Source organism: Palaemon carinicauda, chromosome 3, assembly GCF_036898095.1.
Source record: "Palaemon carinicauda isolate YSFRI2023 chromosome 3, ASM3689809v2, whole genome shotgun sequence".
In the NCBI taxonomy this organism is placed as follows: domain Eukaryota; kingdom Metazoa; phylum Arthropoda; class Malacostraca; order Decapoda; family Palaemonidae; genus Palaemon; species Palaemon carinicauda.
The window spans coordinates 8255430-8275910 of record NC_090727.1 but is presented as its reverse complement, the minus strand read 5'-3'; the positions used below and the strand labels follow the sequence as shown (position 1 = coordinate 8275910).

General features: G+C 46.9%; 1 long non-coding RNA gene across 1 annotated transcript in view; it reads right to left on the bottom strand.

Annotated features, from left to right (window-relative positions):
• Window positions 1-20114, bottom strand: part of LOC137636739 (uncharacterized) — a 102919-nt gene extending 82805 nt beyond the window's left edge. The window contains exon 1 of the long non-coding RNA XR_011043200.1: window positions 19922-20114. This is a non-coding gene — a long non-coding RNA (uncharacterized lncRNA). The remainder of the gene's footprint in view (window positions 1-19921) is intronic.
• Window positions 20115-20481: the final 367 nt, after the last annotated feature.

Sequence of the window (20481 nt, the reverse complement as noted above, 5' to 3'; positions counted from 1 at the left end):
GATGGCGATCAGCATCCGCAGTTTGAGGGTCGCGCGATGGCGATCAGCATCCGCAGTTTGAGGGTCGCGCGATGGCGATCAGCATCCGCAGTTGAGGGTCGCGCGATGGCGATCAGCATGCGCAGGTGAGCTAGTAGCTGGCGAACCATGTTCCTTCAGAAGTGTTGGAGAACGTTGGCGTGCCGGCTGTAACACACGTGGGCGATCCGGAGATCGCCGAGTGACAGGTGATTGCTGGCGAGCTGATGATCGCTGGCGAGCTGATGATCGCTGGCGAGCTGATGATCGCTGACGAGCTGATGATCGCTGACGAGCAGAAGGCTATGCGTGGAAGCCTGCGCAAAGAAGAAGAGTCCTTGACCCCGACCTGAACCGAAGTTCTAGATCGCGAGGGCGAACGTGGGCGCACAGGGCGTGTAACAGGAACCAACAGGAACCGCAGGGATGATCATCTTGAAAGCGCTGACGAACAGGAGAGCGCTGATGAGCAGAAGAGTGCCTGTGTGCTAACACTGAGCAGGAGCAGGTGAGAACACAGCAGAAGGGCGCGCAGGGAAACCCTGACACGCAAGGGAAGAACCCCCGTGGGGGCAACCCTTTGCCCCGAAGGGATCGTTGTCCGCCGGAAGACTGATGTCCGTCGGAAGATCGCTGTCCGTCGGGAAGACCGTTGTCCGTCGGGAAGACCGTTGTCCGTCGGGAAGACCGTTGCCCGTCGGAAGACGAGATCAGACTGCTGTCCATCTGCACCAAGGCAGAAGATCGAGAAAAAGGAGTTGTAGGCTGCAAACGGAGATCCAAAAGGAGGCCTCAAGCACCCTTATAGGGAGATGAGAGGCCCTTACGACGAGGCGGACGGTGGGCCTAGCGGCGAGGGAGGCCAACAGCAACAGCAACAGAAGAAACCTCCGAAGAGGAGTCTCTATGAGTGTACTCTCTCGCGAACGAAAGAGAAACACTTCGTGGAAGAGACTGGTCAGCCAGTGACCTAAAAGGAGCAATCCTCCGAAGAGGAGCTCCTGCAGTTGCCCAGCCCCTTGAGCAAAACTGCAGGTGCGACCGCTCAGCACCAAGAGCATAGTCGCACGAAAAAAAAAAGGCAAGAGAAGAACCCCCCAAAAGGGGAAAAACTCAAGCCTGGACAGGAAAAAACTTCCCTCGGAAGGAAAGTTACCCGCCCAAGGAGGCAAGCCTCCTGAGAGTTCTAAAATGAACTGGAGAGCTGTCCGTCGTCACGGGAGTACTTCCAGTAGAAGGAGACACGCCCCTGACGAAAATACAAGGGGGGAGGCAGCAACAGCCGAATCCCCGGGACTCAACCAGACAGCTCACACCGTTGCCATATTACAGAAACGAACTAGATCGGTAACTGTAAAAAAATAAAAACAAATAATATTAGTAAACATTCATTCCCCCGGGAAGGCTCCGAAGAGGAATCCCGAGGGAAAGGAACAAGAATTACACAACAGGCACGTGCCCTCACAACCACTTACACTTGCGGAAGGAGAGCTGTAACCAAAACAGAATTATAACAATTATAATTATGTAACTATGTAATTGTGTAATTTAAAAATGAATGAACACTAAAGAACGAACGAAAACCACGAAAGGAAACGTTCTACAAGCTGAAAAACAAAAAACAACTACAATTAGAATCAAAACTAATTGAGACAAACGTACGGCGTAGCAACCGCGCCCCCCCCCCCCCCCCACGGAAAGGAAGCTACAAGGCCGTAGTAACACGTAGTAAAAAGGGTGAACGACCTCAAGAGAGAGAGAGAGAAAGACATAAGCCAAACTCGATCGCCACTCATAAAATTACGCCGTGGTGGCCTAACTGCCGACTGCCGAGGCCTCCACGTAGATATCGTACACTACACACACAAAGCTGAAAAGGAAACTTACTTATTTCTATACAGTACTCAAATATATATACAAACATGAAAACATGTTTACATATATATAGAGTAAAAGAAAAGTAAGCGATTAAGTAAAGACAAAACAAAACAATGGCTGCCAAGCGAGGACCAAGACAGAGACGTCTGTCACAGTCCGAGCCAAAAGTGAAAGTGCGTATTCACCTGTGTGTGAGGGGGAGGAGGGGTAGCTAGCTACCACTCCCCTACCCCCCCCCCCCCCCGCTAACTAGCGCGGGGGTAATACATCCTCGTTAAATTCTAATGGCTCGCCATTTCAGCTACGCTAAAAGTAATACCCTTTGTAAATAGCGTGGTTTGTATTTCGGTTACGGAACAAATAAGGTTTCAAGGGAGGTGGTTGCCCCGCCAAAATTGAAGATAGTGACCTCTTCTCCTTTTGAATTGGTTGCTATGGACCTTGTGAGTCTCCTAACAAGCAGAGCTGGTTTTATTGGGTGTCTGATGGTAGTCGACCATTATTCCAAGTGGGTGATGGCAGTACCCATAAGGAATAAGAAGAGAAGTACAATTTGCCAGGTGCTTGAAGACCGAGTTCTCCTGTTATTCCTCGTGTTCCAGTTTGGATAATGACTGATAACGGCCCTGAGTTTATTTCAAAGGAATTTACTGAGTTGTTGGAGTGGTACAATGTTGTCCATGTGAAAACAACTCCGTATAAACCCTCTAGTAATGGTGCAGTGGAGCGGGTGAACAGTACCATTGGTAAGCTACTGAGGGTGATTTCTGGGGAATCTCGGAAATGGGACCAGTACTTATCCGGAGCAGTTCTCAGCTACTGAGGGTGATTTCTGAGGAATCTCGGAAATGGGACCAGTACTTATCCCGAGCAGTTCTCAGTTACAATTCCCACCACACTGAGATTGGCTGCACTCCAGCTGAGAACATACTAAAGGGTGCTCACGATGTTGATAGCATCCCGTTGCTGTCAGCAGAGACCAGAGACCCATGGGCTGAAGGACATTCTCGGTACAAACCGTTTAAGGAGGGTTCTCTGGTTCTTAAGAAGATGCATCAGTATGGACAAACAAGCTCATCCCTAAGTTTGAGGGGGTATTCTGTGTTACTAAGGTACACGAGAATAAGGTCACCTATGAGCTACACAGACTGCCCGATGGTGAACTGGTAAAGGCTCATCATATCCGGTTAAAGGTCTGGCTTGAACCTCCAGTCTATCTTAGGAGGCACCTTCTCTGGTATTCGAGGGGTCCTGATCCTATAACCGAGACTCAGAATAGTCCTAGACTTGTAGATAATAGTCTGACTTCCTCTGAAGTCTCGGAGAGTTCCGGTTCTTGTAGTGATGGTGACTCCTATGGGGTGGCTGCAATAGTCGCATCATACCTTTCGTTTCGGGATTGTAACAAGTCCTGACAACAAAGGAAAAGTTACCGTCCTACAAGAACTATTACTCAGCCTAAACCCATTCTTAAGCCAGCTAGGACTTATGAGACAAAAAGGGAACTGGATGCTTGATTATATCCCCCAGAAAATTTGGATAAGACTCCTGCATTGAAGCCTCCATCTATTCGAGATCGTGTGGTCTTCCAACTGTGGGAGAACAGCCCCACTGAAATGTGTGAAACCCTGAATTTGACTCCCAAATTGGTGGTTCTCTCTCTTGTGCCCGAATTTCCAACACCCCATTTCTTACCCTCCTCTTTCCGAGAGGAAGGTGTCGTTCATCCTCCAGGGAGTTTGAAATTCTGGGAAGTTTCCAACTTTCCATTATTGGAACCACTTTCTGCTGGCTCCAAGAGTACCAGTCCAAATTTGTCAAGACGTGCTAGTTTAGGAAGCCCTGTTTCTGCCTTGTTTCTGACTCGGCAGTGTCCATTTGTCCTGATCAAGACTTTCTTGGCTTTTTGCCACCCAATTATGACGCCCAACAGTTGTCGGAAAAAATCCTACCTCTAGTGGATATAGTCCACCGTGGACTAGGTCAAGAGGTCCAGTTCCTGATCTACCTTTAGTTCAGCCTCGAGTCATGGAGTGGAGGCCTCGTCTCACTAATCAGACAAATACTAGAGAGGGAAATGTCCTCCATTCCTGAGTCACCTCAGAAATCAAACCCTTTCCAACACTCAGATGGTAGATTGAAACATCGGTCATAGCTCGAGGCTGAAATAGCGCAGTCAGATGTATCTAATCTGAACGCAACAGCACTGTTAGGGTCATCTGAAACAGAACTTTGCCCTGAGACATCGCCCGATTTTTCTGCATTTTTAATATCCTCTTCTGAGTCTTCGGATTATCTCTGGTTCACCTCAGAGAATGTCAATGAACCGCCAACCACGACCTGAGGTCCGACTATTCCCCTAGTCCTATGCGGGCTGGGTGATCCCGGGAATTGGTGTGCTGGTTCACCTGGGATTTCAGTCGCCACTGGAGGGATCTCATCCTGAGGCGACTGTTGGGGACCAGTCGGGTCAGGGAACAGAGGTGGGCAAGAAGGCAAAGCCAATACTGCGCCAGGAGCTCTTCCCGACTGAGGAAGACCTGTGCTATCTCCCTAAGTCTCTGGCAAAACCTTAGAAGCTCGTCTCGGTGGTGGAGAAGGGCTGCTTCTGAGTCCGCCAGAATCAGCCAGTCGTCCAAGTATCTTAGGAGATGGATGGTGACTCTGTGGGCTCAAGATGATACTAGGGCGAATACTCTCGTGAAGACCTGGGGTGCTGTGGAATGACCGAAACACAGTACCCTGAACTGGTAATGCTTCCGATTGAACATGAATCTTAGATACTTCCTGGAAGACAGATGAATTGGGATCTGGAAGTATGCGTCCTTTACATCTAGAGTGCACATGAAGTCCTGTGGTCTTATCGCTTGTCTGACAGTGTCGGCCGTCTCCATCCTGAACGGTGCCTGTTCAACAAAACTGTTCAGGGCTGAGAGGTCTATGACTGGTCTCCAGACTCCAGGCACCTTTTTCACAAGATAAGAGTCGACTGTAAAAGCCTGGGGACCCGTCGAGGACCTCCTGGAGAGCACCCATCTCCAACATGGTCTGGACTTCTCCCCTGAGGGCAAACTCCCATGCGGATCCCTTCGCACAGGAGTTCAATGGAATCGGCACTAGAGTCAGTGGAGGGAAAGAGAGCGTGAACGGGATGCGATACCCTGAACGAATCACCTCGACCCTCCAGGGTTCGGCCCCATGGTGAAGCCACCTCTGCCAGCGGCTTAGCAGGCATCCCCCCCACAAGTGGGCAAATGGGAGGATTACCTGGCCTGTTGGGACCGGCCTCGGCCGTATCCCCTCTTTCCCTTTCCTCCACGAAAGGACTTCTTGTTGCAAAAGGCCTGCTTTGCACCCTTTTGACCCTGTTGTTTTAGGTCTCTAGCCCTTTTCGGTTGTGGTTTTTGCTGTGATTTCCGCTGTGGCTGAGAGGGATAAGGCATGGCTGTTAAGGCCTTTTGGATGAAGGAGTCCTGGCACGACTTCCTCCACCTCTCTGCCACCCGTTCGACATCCTTGAGGTGGAACAAGGAATTGCCCTCGAAAGGTGCATTTCTCAGTCTCACTACTTCGGCCTGAGGGAGATTTCTATGGAACTTTCCTATGACAGCGTCCCTCCTCTTCAGGATAGTGTTGGCCCAAAGGTTCACTACCTGGAGGGAGAGAAACTCGCTGGTCCGAGTGCCAGACAATAGGAAGGTCTCCAAAGACTTTCTGAAGGACTCCCAAGACAGGTCCTTAGACCGGATCAGTTGTCCTAAGGATCCCAAAGGATCCCAACCAGAAGTCAAGCCACTAAGTAGCCTGCATGGCGTACTTCTCCACCTTCTCCTGATTAAAGATCTCAGAGTCCGAAAAGGAGATGAAGTCCCGTGAGTTTCTCGAAGGGTGTAGCCTTCAAGAGCGCCTCTATGGAGTGATCGAGAAGCAGAGTTGGAAGAGATTCCCGAGGATCTCGTGGTACCTCCTCTGAAACACATACGGAGGAGGTAGGAGCTTGGAGGATGAGTTGGAGCGAAGAGAGGTGGTGGAACCAGTTACCTGGGACACTGCCTTCTGTTTGGCACTCTTCAACCCAGGGCAAAGCTGCACTGGTCCAATGAGGTTTCCGAGTGCAGTAGAGCTGGTCAAGGACCGTCTCCTTTCCATCTAGAGGGGCTGCTGATGGATCTGGCAGTTCATTAATGGAATGGATGCAGGCTAGGACCTGCCAGAAGACATGTTCCGACTCCTTCCCCTCATCCTCCGTGAGCTTAGGGCTAGCGGCAGCTGGCAGAGCATCGTCCTCGAGATCGCTCTGCCCTTCCACATCAAAACTCTCATCCATAAGAGCCCGGAGTGGGTCGTGGTCGTCAACGAGATAGACCGGGAATAGGAAGACTGCCGAGGAAGTGTTCGCTTCCAGTTGCCAAGGAGGCAGGGCCGAAGGAAGCCTGGCCGAGGATTTACGGATGGTGAATAAATCCTTCGGCTCCCTGTTATGAGGCAGGTGGTCCTCTGTCCATGAGGGACTAGAGGTCTCAGTCAGCTTACGGGTGGGATGTAAATCCGCTGCCATAGGGAGTGCGTCCTGCCCAGTCGCAAGTCGTGCCTCCTTAGACACTATCTCGACTGGTAAGAGACGGAAGGAGTCTCTGTAGCAAGTCACCCTATCCTCATTAGGAGACGAAGGACAAATCCTTTTCCTTTTCCAATTGGGTCTGGCCTGTGACGTCTTGAACTGCAGGGGGCTACCCCGAGGTTCTTGCATATTCTCCTCCCAAGGTCTTTTGTGAGGGGATGACCGTTACCCCTTGCCATATGGGCCCGCATGCACGGAATCCTGAACTCCTCCTAGGATCGGAGTGAGGAGAGACCCCCGAGACGAGAGGAGGTGACAAAGGGATCCTAGGCGTGTTACCTAAGGACTGGGAGCGGGGAATGACTCCTGTAATGGCTTGGCGCATTACATTGAATAAGGTGTGAAGCCAGGGGGATGGCTCCCGAGAAACTAAGGGGGAGGTCCTTGAGAAGACATGGATCTCTGGGTTTAGGAACCTTGGCAGGTTTCCCAACCCTCTTGCCTGAGGGAGGCTTCCCATCAGGCAGGATTGGCACAGGCCTACCCTTCGGGATAGGATCTGGACGTAGTCTTGTGGGAGACTGTTGTCTCTGTGAAAGCCTATGAGACTTGAGAGACTGATGGAAGTCTCTCTTTGCAGGAAGGTTAACCCCTGGCCCCAAAGAGGGAAACGATATCTCGTTCGGGGAGGGTTTGGTTCCGCAAGGTTGTTATTTCTCGAGAACCTACTCCTGGTTGGGATGATCCCGGGAAGGGAGCAACAGAGGATTGTGAATCACGATCGCGCGCCCTATCATAGTTCGTGCGGCTAGGAACCCCCTCACTGCCTGAGGATTCCACACAATATTGATAGTGAGCGCCAAGAAGGTCGCGTGCTCACGCGCTAGACTGTCTGCGTGCACTAGATTATCAGCGCACGCTAAGCTGTTCACGTGCACACACCTCAACATAGCGCTGATTGTACGCACCTTGTTCGCTTGCATGGCGCGCCTAAGGTTGTTCGGGCACACCAGGTTGTTCGTGCAAGCCAATTAGTTCGTGCGCGCCAAGTTGGTTGTGCGCCAAATCAGTTGTGCAAGCCAATCCGGTCGTGCACGCCAATTTGATCGTGCGCACGAGATCTCTCATTGTAGCGAGAGTACTCACTGCTACGCTCACCCAAAGGTTCACGATAGCCTGTGTTGTGCGAGCGAGAACGATCAACACAATGAGAGTCCGCAAACTCTGTCATATAAAAAATGACTGCGATCACGAGAACCCGAAGATTCAACGTGAACTGTGTTGCGAGACCCCGAAGGGTCAGCGCAACAAGAAACCGAAGTTTCTCTGTCACGAGACCCCGAAGGATCGGCGTGACTAATGGCTCGAGAGACCAAAGGCCTAACGTAGCCTGTATTGCGAGACCCCTAGGGATCAGCGCAACGAGAAGCCGAAGTTTCTCGGTCACGAAACATTGAAGTGATAGCGTGACTAGAGCTACGAGAGCCCAAGGGCTCAGCGTAACTCCGGTTATGAGACCCCGAAGGTTCAACGTAACAAGAAACCGAGGTTCCTCTGTCACGAGACCCCGAAGGGTCATCATGACTGATGGAACGAGAGTCCCAAGGTTCAACGTTACCATCGTTACGAGAGCTTGGGGGTTCAGCGTAACTGAAACCCTGAGGTTTCAAGCAGCGTGACCCCGAAGGCTCTGCGCGACAGTCTCTCAAAGGACTCCTGCTGTCATGAGAACCCGCAGGATCAACATAAAGAGAGCCCGAAGGTTCACGATCACGCCAGCTCAAAGGGTGATCATCACGAGACCCCGAAGGGTCAACGTGAGAACCAGCAGGTTCATAAAGACGTCTCCTCACAGCATGGGGAGGAGAACGTCCAGGGTGGAGAGGAGTTATGAACCCCTCCACTCTACAAACCTCCCGAGAGGAATGTTCAGCAGACTCCACTCAAGGGCGAGACTGATCAAGGTCTACAGATAAATCCTCCGCAGGGGAGGAGAGTTCCCTCGAAGGAGAACATCGCTTATGACAAGGTTCTCGTTCCGCCTCTGGAGGAGAACCATAAGCGTAAGGAGATCGCCAATGTACAGAGGCAATCTTCTCTCGCGAACGAGAGATATGTTCCCCTGAAGGGAAAGCTTGCCTTGGAGAGAGCCCTGCCACCGCCCCTGGTGGGTTAGCTAAGTCCTCGGCGTCGGAACCCGACTCTTGATCTGACCGATGGGCAACAGCGCCTGCACCCACAAGAGGAGGATCAACCTCCGCAGTGGAAGGAGATGACCGCCTTCTCTTTGCTCCCCTTCGTAGGAGTTCGAGGAGAACTTCCTTCGATGGGGGCCAACAACATCCAGAGATGGCCACAAAGACACAAGGTCTGGAAAGGAACAGGCGCTCCCTGGGGGAGGGGAAGGAGCCGACTCACTAGGGGAGCCGACACCTTCGCCTATCCCACAGGGTTGACCTGGAGTCACAAACCCTGCGCTACTGCTCGGCCATGCCCCGCAAGGGTCTGGTTGAAAAGTAGCTTCGGGCAGAGATTTGGGGGTAGAGGAAGCAGAAGCCCGCGATTTCTTAAATTTTAAGGAAGACCCCGAAGGCGAAGATTCGCGCTTAGACTTCTTCTTCTCCCACTGGAAGGAAGGCCACTCCCGACACTCGGAACAGGTGTTGTCCTGCGCATTTATGTCCCCGGCAAGCCGGGCACAAAGGGTGAGGGTCCGTCTCTACAGACGATACGAAGGTACTGCAGCGGCGGCCCTCACAACCTGGACATGTCCGCATAGCGGGACAATAACAAACACACACAGATACACAAAAGAAAAAGGAAAAGTAAATAAAGTCAAGGCAGTTTTGTTTTAACGGGAGAGAGAGATGGCACGCCTGCACTCTACCGAGCCAAAATCAAAAGTGGTTACTCAACCGACAGGTGTGAGTGAGCAGGGTAGCCGGTCTACCCGACCCCCTTCCGCTAACTAGCGGATAGGGGTAGTTATCCCTCACTAAAATTGTCTTGGCTAGTTTTCAGCGTTGCTGAAAGTAATACCCTATAAATAGCGGAAGGTTTGTATCTGTGTCAGAACAATCAATGGTTGAAATTTTTTTTGAGCAGCACCCCCACTGATTTTAGCCACAAGACGCCACTGCAAACACAAGTAATACTATTGATCGAAAGAAAGTGGGGAGTAGGGCTAACGCGCAAAAAGGATTAAAACTGGGCATTACGCAACAAAGGTAGGTAAACATGTATGAGCAAGAGTAAATGCGCAGAAAGCTTAAAATGGTTAGTGTGCACCAAGACATGTACACATGAACGAACAGGAGTGAATATGACTGCTTCACAGAATGTCAACAAACAAATGAAAAATATAAACATATTATAGGATGCATAGGCTATAATTTTGGCAATTTTCCTTAGATTTACAGCATTATGCATCCCAGAAAATAATGTACTGTATAGAGAAGAAAATATTTGTTTTACCATTATTTATAGAGAAGAATAGGTTTGTTTTCCACAATCTAAACCCCTGGTTCCAAACTGGGTAGCACCCCCATAATCAGTAGGTTTAGTAGAGTATATCTTTAACAATTTATTAGCCCCTAAAATAAATAATTTTCAAAGATAACAGGACTTTTCCTATAGTATAAACAGCAATTTTTACTAGAACATGTTGTTCTGACCAAAACTATAATAAAATCACACTGGCTACCTATTAACGCAAGAATTGAGTCTGAAATATGAACAATAAGCCATTAAGTTATCAGAACTCGACGTCCTAAATATCTAAAAGAATTTGAAAATATTGTGCTACCAACAAAACATGTTGACACGAGAATAGTTAGATGGTTTCAAATTATTGGAACCTAGATGTATATGTCTACTGTAAGCTCTAGAACATTTAAATACGCAACCCTGAGATTATACAATAACCTAAAGGGTGAATGTAGTTTATTGGGACAGGGTAAGCTATGAATACAGTAGTGTAAGGAGGGGTTGCAGAGGTGAAGCCTCCAGAGTAGATAAGGATATGGCTCCTAAGTTAGGTTGGGTGGTGTTCTTATGCTTGTTTACCTTGTAAAATGTAGTGTTACATTCTGTTCAAACAAACTACAAATGCGCCTAAGCTACCACTAGTCATCCAAAAGACTGAAGATATTAGGGCTTTCAAGAGGAACCTGAAGACTATCTTGTTTTAGGAAACTGAAAAATGTTATTTTCATTAGTAAAATAAATTTTTGAATATACTTACCCGATAATCATGTAGCTGTCAACTCCGTTGCCTGACAGAATTCTACGGGAGGGATACGCCAGCTATCACTATACTAGAAGGGGGTGTACTCACAAGCGCCACCTGTGGCCAGGTACTCAAGTACTTGTTGTTGACGCCACCTCACTTTTTCCTCGGTCCACTGGTTCTCTATGGGGAGGAAGGGTGGGTCAATTAAATCATGATTATCGGGTAAGTATATTCAAAAATTTATTTTACTAATGAAAATAACATTTTTCAATATTAAACTTACCCGATAATCATGTAGCTGATTCACACCCAGGGGGGTGGGTGAAAAACCAGTGTACAAGACTAAAGGATAGCTAAGTATCCCGTATTTCATATAATCAGTTATCCACAATAACAATGAAATAATAAGTACCTGGTAAGGAAGTCGACTTGAACCGTTACTCTGCCTTTAATAAGATCGTCTTCCTTACTGAGCGCAGCGTTCCTCTTGGAAGGCTGAATCAACTCAAAGGTGCTAAAGTATACAGGGCTGCAACCCATACTAAAGGACCTCATCACAACCTTTAACCTCGGCGCTTCTCAAGAAAGAATTGACCACCCGCCAAATCAACAAGGATGTGGAAGGCTTCTTAGCCGACCGTACAACCCATAAAAAGTATTCAAGAGAAAGGTTAAAAGGTTATGGGATTATGGGAATGTAGTGGCTGAGCCCTCGCCTACTACTGCATTCGTTGCTACGAATGGTCCCAGGGTGTAGCAGTACTCGTAAAGAGACTGGACATCTTTGAGATAGAATGATGCGAACACTGACTTGCTTCTCCAATAGGTTGCATCCATAACACTCTGCAGAGAATGGCTCTGTTTGAAGGCCACTGAAGTAGCCACAGCTCCCACTTCATGTGTCCTTACCTTCAGCAAAGCAAGGTCTTCTTCCTTCAGATGAGAATGTGTTTCTCTAATCAGAAGCCTGAATAGTAAGAAACTGAGTTCTTAGAACTTGGAAAAGAAGGTTTCTTGATAGCACACTATAAGGCTTCTGATTGTCCTTGTAAAGGTTAAGACCTTTTTAGATAGTACCTAAGAGCTCTAACTGGGCAAAGTACTCTCTCCAGTTCATTCCCCACCAAGTTGGACAGGCTTGGGATCTCGAACGACTTAGGCCAAGGACGTGAAGGAAGCTTGTTTAGCAAAAACCGAGCTGCAAGGAACATGTAGCCGTTTCAGATGTGAAAACAATGATCCTGCTGAAGGCGTGGATCTCACTTACTCTTTTAGCTGTTGTCAAGCACACGAGGAAAAGAGTTTTTAATGTGAGGTCCTAAAAAGAGGCTGATTGGAGAGGTTCAAATCTTGATGACATAAGGAACCTTAGGACAACGTCTAGATTCCAGCCTGGAGTGGACAACCGACGTTCCTTTGAGGTCTCAAAAGACCTAGGGAGGTCCTGTAGATCTTTGTTGGTGGAAAGATCCAAGCCTCTGTGGCGGAAAACCGCTGCCAACATACTTCTGTAACCCTTGATCGTAGGAGCTGAAAGGGATCTTACTTTCCTTAGATATAACAGGAAGTCAGCAATCTGGGTTACAGTGGTACTGGTTGAGGAAACTGCATTGGTCTTGTACCAGCTACGGAAGACTTCCCCTTGAGACTGATAGATTCTGAGAGTGGATGTTCTCCTTGCTTTGGCAATCGCTCTGGCTGCCTCCTTCGAAAAGCCCCTAGTTCTTGAGAGTCTTTCGAAAGTCTGAAGGCAGTCAGACGAAGAGCGTGGAGGTTCGGGTGTACCTTCTTTACGTGAGGTAGACGTAGAAGGTTCACTCCTAGAGGAAGAGTCCTGGGAATGTCGACCAGCCATTGCAGTACCTCTAAGAACGATTCTCTCGCGGGCCAGAGCGGAGCCAACCAACGTCAGCCGTGTCCCTTTGCGAGAGGAGAACTTCTGAAGTACCCTGTTGACAATCTTGAACGGCGGGAATGCATACAGGTCGAGATGGAACCAATCCAGCAGAAAAGCATCCACGTGAACTGCTGCTGCGTCTGGAATCGGATAACAATACAATAGGAGTCTCTAGGTTATCGAGGTAGCGAACAGATCTATGGTTGGCTGACCCCACAGGGCCCAAAGTCTGCTGCAAACATTCTTGTGAAGGGTCCACTCTGTGGGGATGACCTGACCCTTCCGGCTGAGGTGATCTGCCATGACATTCATACCGCCCTGAATGAACCTCGTTACCAGCGTGAGCTTTCGATCTTTAGACCAGATGAGGAGGTCCCTTGCGATCTAGAACAACTTCACGAAAGAGTCCCTCCCTGCTTGAAGGTGTAAGCCAGGGCTGTGGTGTTGTCAGAGTCCACCTCCACCACTTTGTTAAGCTGGAGGGACTTGAAGTTTATCAAGGCCAGAAGAACCGCCAACAACTCCTGCAATTGATGTGAAGTGTCCTTTGCTCCTGATTCCATGTTCTCGATCATTCCTGTCCGTCCAAAGTCGCACCCCAGCCCGTGTCTGATGTGTCCGAGAGGAGACGGCGGTCGGGTTTCTGAACAGCCAAAGGTAGACTTCCTTGAGAAGAAAGCTGTTCTTACACCACGCGAGAGAAGACCTCCTCTCTTCGGAAACAGGAACTGAGACCGTCTCTAGCGTCATGTCCTTTATCCAGTGAGCAGCTAGATGATACTGAAGGGGGGGAGGTGGATTCTCCCTAACACGATGAACAGGGCCAGCGATGAAAGTGTCCCTGTTAGACTCATCCACTACCTGACTGAGCATCGGTTCCTTCTCAGCATGCTCTGGATGCATTCTAGGGCTTGGAAGATCCTTGGGGCCGACGGAAAAGCCCGAAAAGCTCGACTCTGAAGATCCATACCCAGGGAGACAATGGTCTGGGATGGGATGAGCTGAGACTCCTCAAAATTGACCAGGAGGCCCAGTTCCTTGGTCAGATCCATAGTCCATCTGAGAATCTCCAGACAGCGACGACTTGTGGGAGCTCTTAAAAGCCAGTCGTCTGACGGAGCCGGACACAAGATCATGGTACTGCTGCAGTCTGTGAACTGTCAACCATGGGGAAGCGAGGAAGTACAGTGACAACCCGAAGCTGTCTAGACTGTCTGGGTCGTACAGACAACTCCTTATCGGGTTGCTGAGGTTGCCGCACTGCGTCACAACAAGTCACTTCTGCTGGTGAACGTCTTCCCAGTGACACACTGACTCCGTAAACAAAAAAATCCTTTAACAAGGACTAAGCTTGGACTGCATGTCTTGCAACACAGCTCAAGGTCTATGGGAGCAGGTGTGGTAACAGACGGGGTTAGTGACTGAAGTGGAACCATTACCTTCCCTGGAAGCATGTTATGCTTAAATAAAAGTCCAAAGGAGGCTACGCAGCTAAAGGCTCCTCTCCAAATGACAGAGTCCTCAAGGGAATATCAGAAGGAGGGAGAAAAGCACTTTCTCATCTACAGGGACCATATCCGAGAAAAGTTAAGTTCTCTCAGTGAGGGTTTCAATGGTGCAAAAGCAGCAGACTAGAAGGCAACATTATGAAACTGCTTGACAGTCTAGTGAGTTGGCAACAACCAAAGATGTATGACTGAGAAGCATGCGGTAAGGTATGCAGAGCATGTTGTATGCAGAGCATGCTGTATGCAGAGCATGCTGTATGTAGAGCATGTTGTATGCAGAGCATGCTGTATGCAGAGCATGTTGTATGCAGAGCATGCTGAATGCAGAGCATGTTGTATGCAGAGCATGCTGAATGCAGAGCATGCTGTATGCAGAGCATGTTGTATGCAGAGCATGCTGTATGTAGAGCATGTTGTATGCAGAGCATGCTGAATGCAGAGCATGCTGTATGCAGAGCATGTTGTATGCAGAGCATGCTGTATGCAGAGCATGCTGTATGCAGAGCATGCTGTATGTAGAGCATGCTGTAAGGTAAGCAGAGCGTGTTGCATGGCGTTAAACATTTCTCAGAAATTCCATGACCAGTGCTAGAGTGCTTCATGCATGCTTGCATGGGGTTTTAATATCAACATAATATTTACCTTACATTCATAACTCATGATTCATTTTTGTTTTGAAGATATTTTTGCCATATTCTGCGATATTGTTAAAAATATATTGCAAGGAATACATATATATTTTTATATAAGTAAGACAAATAACCTCCATTATCATAATGTTTGTGTAGGCATACTGCAAGTTATGAAAGTAAAGAGGTGTTATTATTGTCATTTGTTATTTCTCAAGTTGAGGAGAAAGTAGCAGATGCATGCGTTGAGGGTGGCTGACTCATAGCATGAGGTTGCTGCCTCAACAGTTGCGCTTGCTGTAAGGTTGATGGATGCGCAGTAGCAGGTTCCTGAGGAACGAGTTGAGGTTCCTGAGGTGTGAGCTGCGAGCGTTCAGGAAGTGGTTGCGCAGAACGCAGTAATTGTCTCGCAAGTTGAGGTTCCTGAGGCGCAAGGCTAAGGTGTTGAGGTGCTTGCCTTGAGGAGGGTTGAGCTCGCTGCAGCGAGAGCTGAGGAGACTGACTCATGGATGGGAGAGGATGTTGTACCTCAAGAGAGTGTTGCCTCACTGGTGGAACTGCAAATGGAAGCGGAGGAAGTAAGGTATAAGCTTCCTGTTCCCATTGCTGAGGTTGCCTTAAGGAAGGCGGAGGGAGCTGCACACCACTGGAAACAGTAAACTCAGAACGTGGTAAGGTATCCTGAGGAGCCTCAACATCGTACGCCTGGCAGACAGGACTGCGGTCAGGCGGAGCGATCGCAGGAGGAGGTGTAACCTTCTCAGCCTGACACTCACGCATCAGGACCGCAAGTTGTGACTGCATGGACTGCAGTAGAGTCAACTTGGGGTCGGCAGACACTAAGGTCTGCTGAGGCGAAGCCTTAACAGAAGAGATCTGTTGCGGCAGCACCTTACTCCTTTTAGGAGGTGTGCAGTCACCTGATGACTGAGGAGAGTCAGAGCTAACCCAATGACTGCATCCGGGTTGTTGAACTCTAACTTCGTACGTCTGGCATAGGTCTGGACTTTACGTTTAAGAGGTCTTGAGACCTGAGACCAGCGTTTTCTCCCCGAAATTTCTTCTGCAGACGAGCAAAATAAGGGCTCAATCGTCTGCGGGTGGGAGTGACGGTCTCTGAAAGACACGCCCGCAACCACCGAGGATACTTCTGTGCGCCGATCAAGGCCTGCCGAACCCTTTTGCCCTTCGACATTGCTTCTCCCCTGGGCTTGGGAGCTTGCAAGAGGTCCCGGACTGGGAGGACGACTGGCACGCACAGAAGTACCCTCACGCACAACACTGACACACTTTGCGCTAATCACTTATCACTTTTGATTTTCTGTTTGCACTTATTTCACTGAACTCGAAACTTTAAGTGGTTTGTACCTGAAACACGCAATTCTATCTTTTCTCAAAAGTTAGTAATTGCGAAAACAGAATTACAATGTAACAGAAAAATCTAATGAAAGATAAATAATTCAGTGGCTGGAAAGAGACTAAACACTAGATCAAATAAACTACGTTTAAAATCTCTCACCGCATAAAGCTTGAGAACAAGAAAAAACTCTAGAAACGTTTACCTTCTTCCCCTAAAGAGACTAGGGAGAAGAGCAAAAACGATAACAACGTTACTCGCTTGAACGAAACGTTTATCCTCCTCTTTCTCCCTCCGTCTCTATCTCTCTCTCTCTCTCTCTCTCTCTCTCTCTCTCTCTCTCTCTCTCTCTCTTGACTTAGAACCTGAGAGAAGAGCCCAATCATATATATCGTTAAAACATATTATGTTAAAGGAAAAAACTGAAATATTTCCCAATTTATTAGAATTAAAACCATTAAGTTAAGAAAGAATGAACAAAACGCTAGACACGGTTACTCTTACTGCAACGTGACACCGTGAAAATTCTCTCTCTATCGTGACGATAGAGCGCAAGTTGAACGTTCTGAACGTCAACAACTGCAGAGACAAAACAAAACGTTAGTTCAACTTTGAAAACAGTACGAGACTATCAAAGAAATTCTTTCAAAAACATTAAAATAGCAAAATATGTTAACAGGTAAAACCGAAATGACGGGCTCAATGTTAATTAACTTCGGTACCAAGAAAAGACCGCCTACTATTAGGAAAGGTCGAATATAAACAAATATAAAAATTAATTTTAATAAGTTTATAATAAAAGGAAGTTAATCGAAGAGGCCTATAAAAGGCGGAGAGATATAAAATAAATCTATAACTTTTGTTAAGCAAAATTAAGAAAGAGAGTCTATACTCTCTTAGACACCAACACTTCCGTCTAAGGGAAGGGTCGGCCATTTAAAGGTGAAAGAGAGTTCATACTCTCTTCGTCACCATAATTAAATTAATTCCAAAAGCTAACTAAGCTAATATAGAAGTTTCTAGTATAGCGAATAGCTGCAAATTTTAGAGAAATACTTCACCAAACCGTGAACAATACTCCAAAATCATAAGCGTATCCAAGAACGTCTTGCCGGAAGCACGACAGAGGAAAAAGTGAGGTGGCGTCAACAACAAGTACTGTAGTACCTGGCCACAGGTGGCGCTTGTGAGTACACCCCCTTCTAGTATAGTGATAGCTGGCGTATCCCTCCCGTAGAATTCTGTCGGGCAACGGAGTTGACAGCTACATGGTTATCGGGTAAGTTTAATATTGAAAACTTTCTTGTTTTCTAAGTGCTTTAATAGTTTGAATTTGGCAATAAAGGAGCAACATACAGTGAGAAATAATGAATGCCTTGGAATGCACGATAAAATGACGATAAAATGACGGTAAAATTACAGTTGCAATCAAACTGATATTTGATTTGAAAATTTAGTTTTAGAGCTTAGATGGTGTGCTTTCAATGAATTTAACCTTTATTTCCACAGCAAATAAGACATTCTAATGTCATGACCCCACCGCCCCTTCCCGACAGACATAGTTGGGAACCTATGACTTTGAGTGTGGGAAAACAGGACAAAATGTGATTACTTTGGCAAAGTTTTACTTATTGTCTGGCAGCAAGTACAGTAATACCCTTCTAACCACTTCCATAATTTAGTGTCTATACTGACAACAAACCCAAACGTCTATTTCCAAACTATCATCAGTTGCACATTAACAATAAACAAATACGCGTTAATATATGATGTTTAATTGCTAGCAAAAATTAAATTTGCTATAAGAAATGGACGAGTGCTGGCTAGCTTGTTGTTTTTCTCTATATGTTTAATGGGGGCTGGGGCATAATAACTTTCGTATCGGTCGATTAAAATGTCCATTGTTTACACCTGAGAGACTGAAGGGGACTTACTGCGCATGGGGTTTTTTTCCATGGATTGCGGAGCTTTCTGTGCATTTACAATGACGTATGTCAGATGATAGTTTTAAACCAATTAACAACTTACAAGTAGTTTTTCATAAGTTCCAGGATGTTCTTTTACAACACATATCCCCACCCCCTTTTATCTTCAGTTTCATCATGGCTTCCATATGTCAAGGTTGTTCTCTGAGGGAGTGGGAGATACATTCCCTCTTTTGCTGAGAAAATAAACGGGCATATGAGTTCCTACAGAACCATGGAGTCATCCCTTCAGACGTTCAATGCCCTTCCTGCCAACAGCGTGTATCTTTAGATCTCTTAATCAGTGGGCTTGTAATCGATCAGTCAAGGTTGCTAAGAAGGGAAAGCATTGTGCATGCGTTTTTTCCGTAACCGCATTTAAGGGCAATTTCTTGGAAAAGGCTCGCTTTCAATTATGGGAAATACTGCTGTTCGTGAATCATTTCCTTGAAAGTGCCTTTTCACACAGCGATGTCACCTATAACCTTGGCTGGACATTACAAACTTTGGTTGACTGGAGGTCTTATAGTTCGGTAGTCGCGGAAAATTACTGCAAGAACTTGCCGGCTATTGGTGGGCCTGGCATTGTCGTCGAAGTGGATAAATCCAAGTTTGGGAGGTCGAAATATAACAGAGATAGGCCTTTGTCTGGTGTGTGGGTGTTCGGTGGCATAGAGAGGGAGAGCAAAAAAATGTCTGTGGTCTTTGGTGGACCAACCAAGAAATGTCGAGACCCTTGTGCCCTTGATACAATGTTATATCATGGCGGGGAGCGTAATCCACAGTGATTCATGGAAAGGATACAAAGATCTCGGCACTGCAGGTGGTATGTGCACCTCACTGTGAATCATTCACAAAATTTTGTGGATCCCAAGACAGGTGCACATACTCAAAACATCGATAGGCTGTGGCGGGATATCAAGAGTTACGGTCTTCGTGGCGGAATTCAAAAAGAATATTTTATTCAATATTTATCTCGTTATGTCTTTATCCGCCAGGTAAATATTATTATAATATGTATTTTAATGTTTCGTTTTTCCAAAAGTTAGCAAACTAAAGTGTACTTATTTTTCCTGCACAAGAGGTCCGAGCGCTTACATGATTTCCTGCTTAAAACCACCAAACTGTAGCCCCACCCATCTACGTCTACATCTTGGAAAGGGGCAGTGACAGTTTCGTCCTTTGTCAACAGAAGACCCTCAGCCTTCGACCCTCTCAAACTTAAGGTAAGGGATTTATTATTGAATTGTGATTTCGTTTTAGTTTGTGACCTGGGAAGGGGATCCGGGGGCTTGGCCCTGGCTAGGGGTTGTGACCTGGGAAAGGGCAAGCCCCCGGCTAAGGGGCTGTGACCTGGGAAAGTTTGTGAACTGGGAAGGGGGTCTGGGGGCTTGGCCCCTTCCCCACTAGGGGTTGTGACCTGGGAACTCCTAGGTTAGGTTAGGTGGGCTTGTTAGGTGCTGTACCCTTTTACAAATCTCATATGATAAATAATCATGTTTGGCCTATGTTCAGCCACTTACATGATCCATATATTTTCCAACTGGTTATCTTGTTCTTATTTTGCATTACTGACCATTATTATTGCTGTAAATCACTCGTTTACGACATTTCCCACACTAAAAACCCCGGTTTCCCACTGGGGTCCCCCATAATTGTCTTAATATAAGGGGGTCCAAAACTCATGAAGGGGTGGTTTGCCCCAATAATTAAGGTCAGAAATGCATAGAGAACAAGATAACGAGTACTAAAAATATACGGTTCCTGTATTTGGCTAGAAATTAAAGTATCATATATTTACCCAAATACGACACCGTTTGTAACCTAACACTTTTGGTCATCACTAACTTCATTTGCCTAGTAGGACTGTCTACATACCCTTAGCCAATACTAGTTTGAGGGGCAAATAGTGGTTCTTATCCGGCATCACAAAAGAAGTATAAGCTTCACTTTCTTACGCACATTGTTAGTCAAGTCATAAATGTGGGACAAAAAACACAAATTTCGAGAGCACGCAATAACCAATGATCACAGATGTCAATGAAAGAATTTTTTTGTGAAATTTCGAATCTTGCCGAAAAAGTCGACATGTCCGTGGTCACTATTCTTATAGTTACTGATATCGTACCAGGACTTCAAAATTGTCGCCCTTCAAGTAAAATTGTCGTACAATAACATCTGATTTCTCTAAGGTTATCGTACTTTTAATCTCATTGCTACTTACTTCCTTTCCTCTCAGGGCTTTTCCCTGTTAGACCCCTTGGGCTTATAGTATTTTGCTTTTCAAACTAGGTTTGTAGTTTAATAAGTAATAATAATAATAATAATAATAATAATAATAATAATATTAATAATAATAATAATAATAATAATAATAATAGCCTCTGTACCATGGTCCTCCACTGTCTTGGGTTAGAGTCCTCTTGCTTGATGGTACA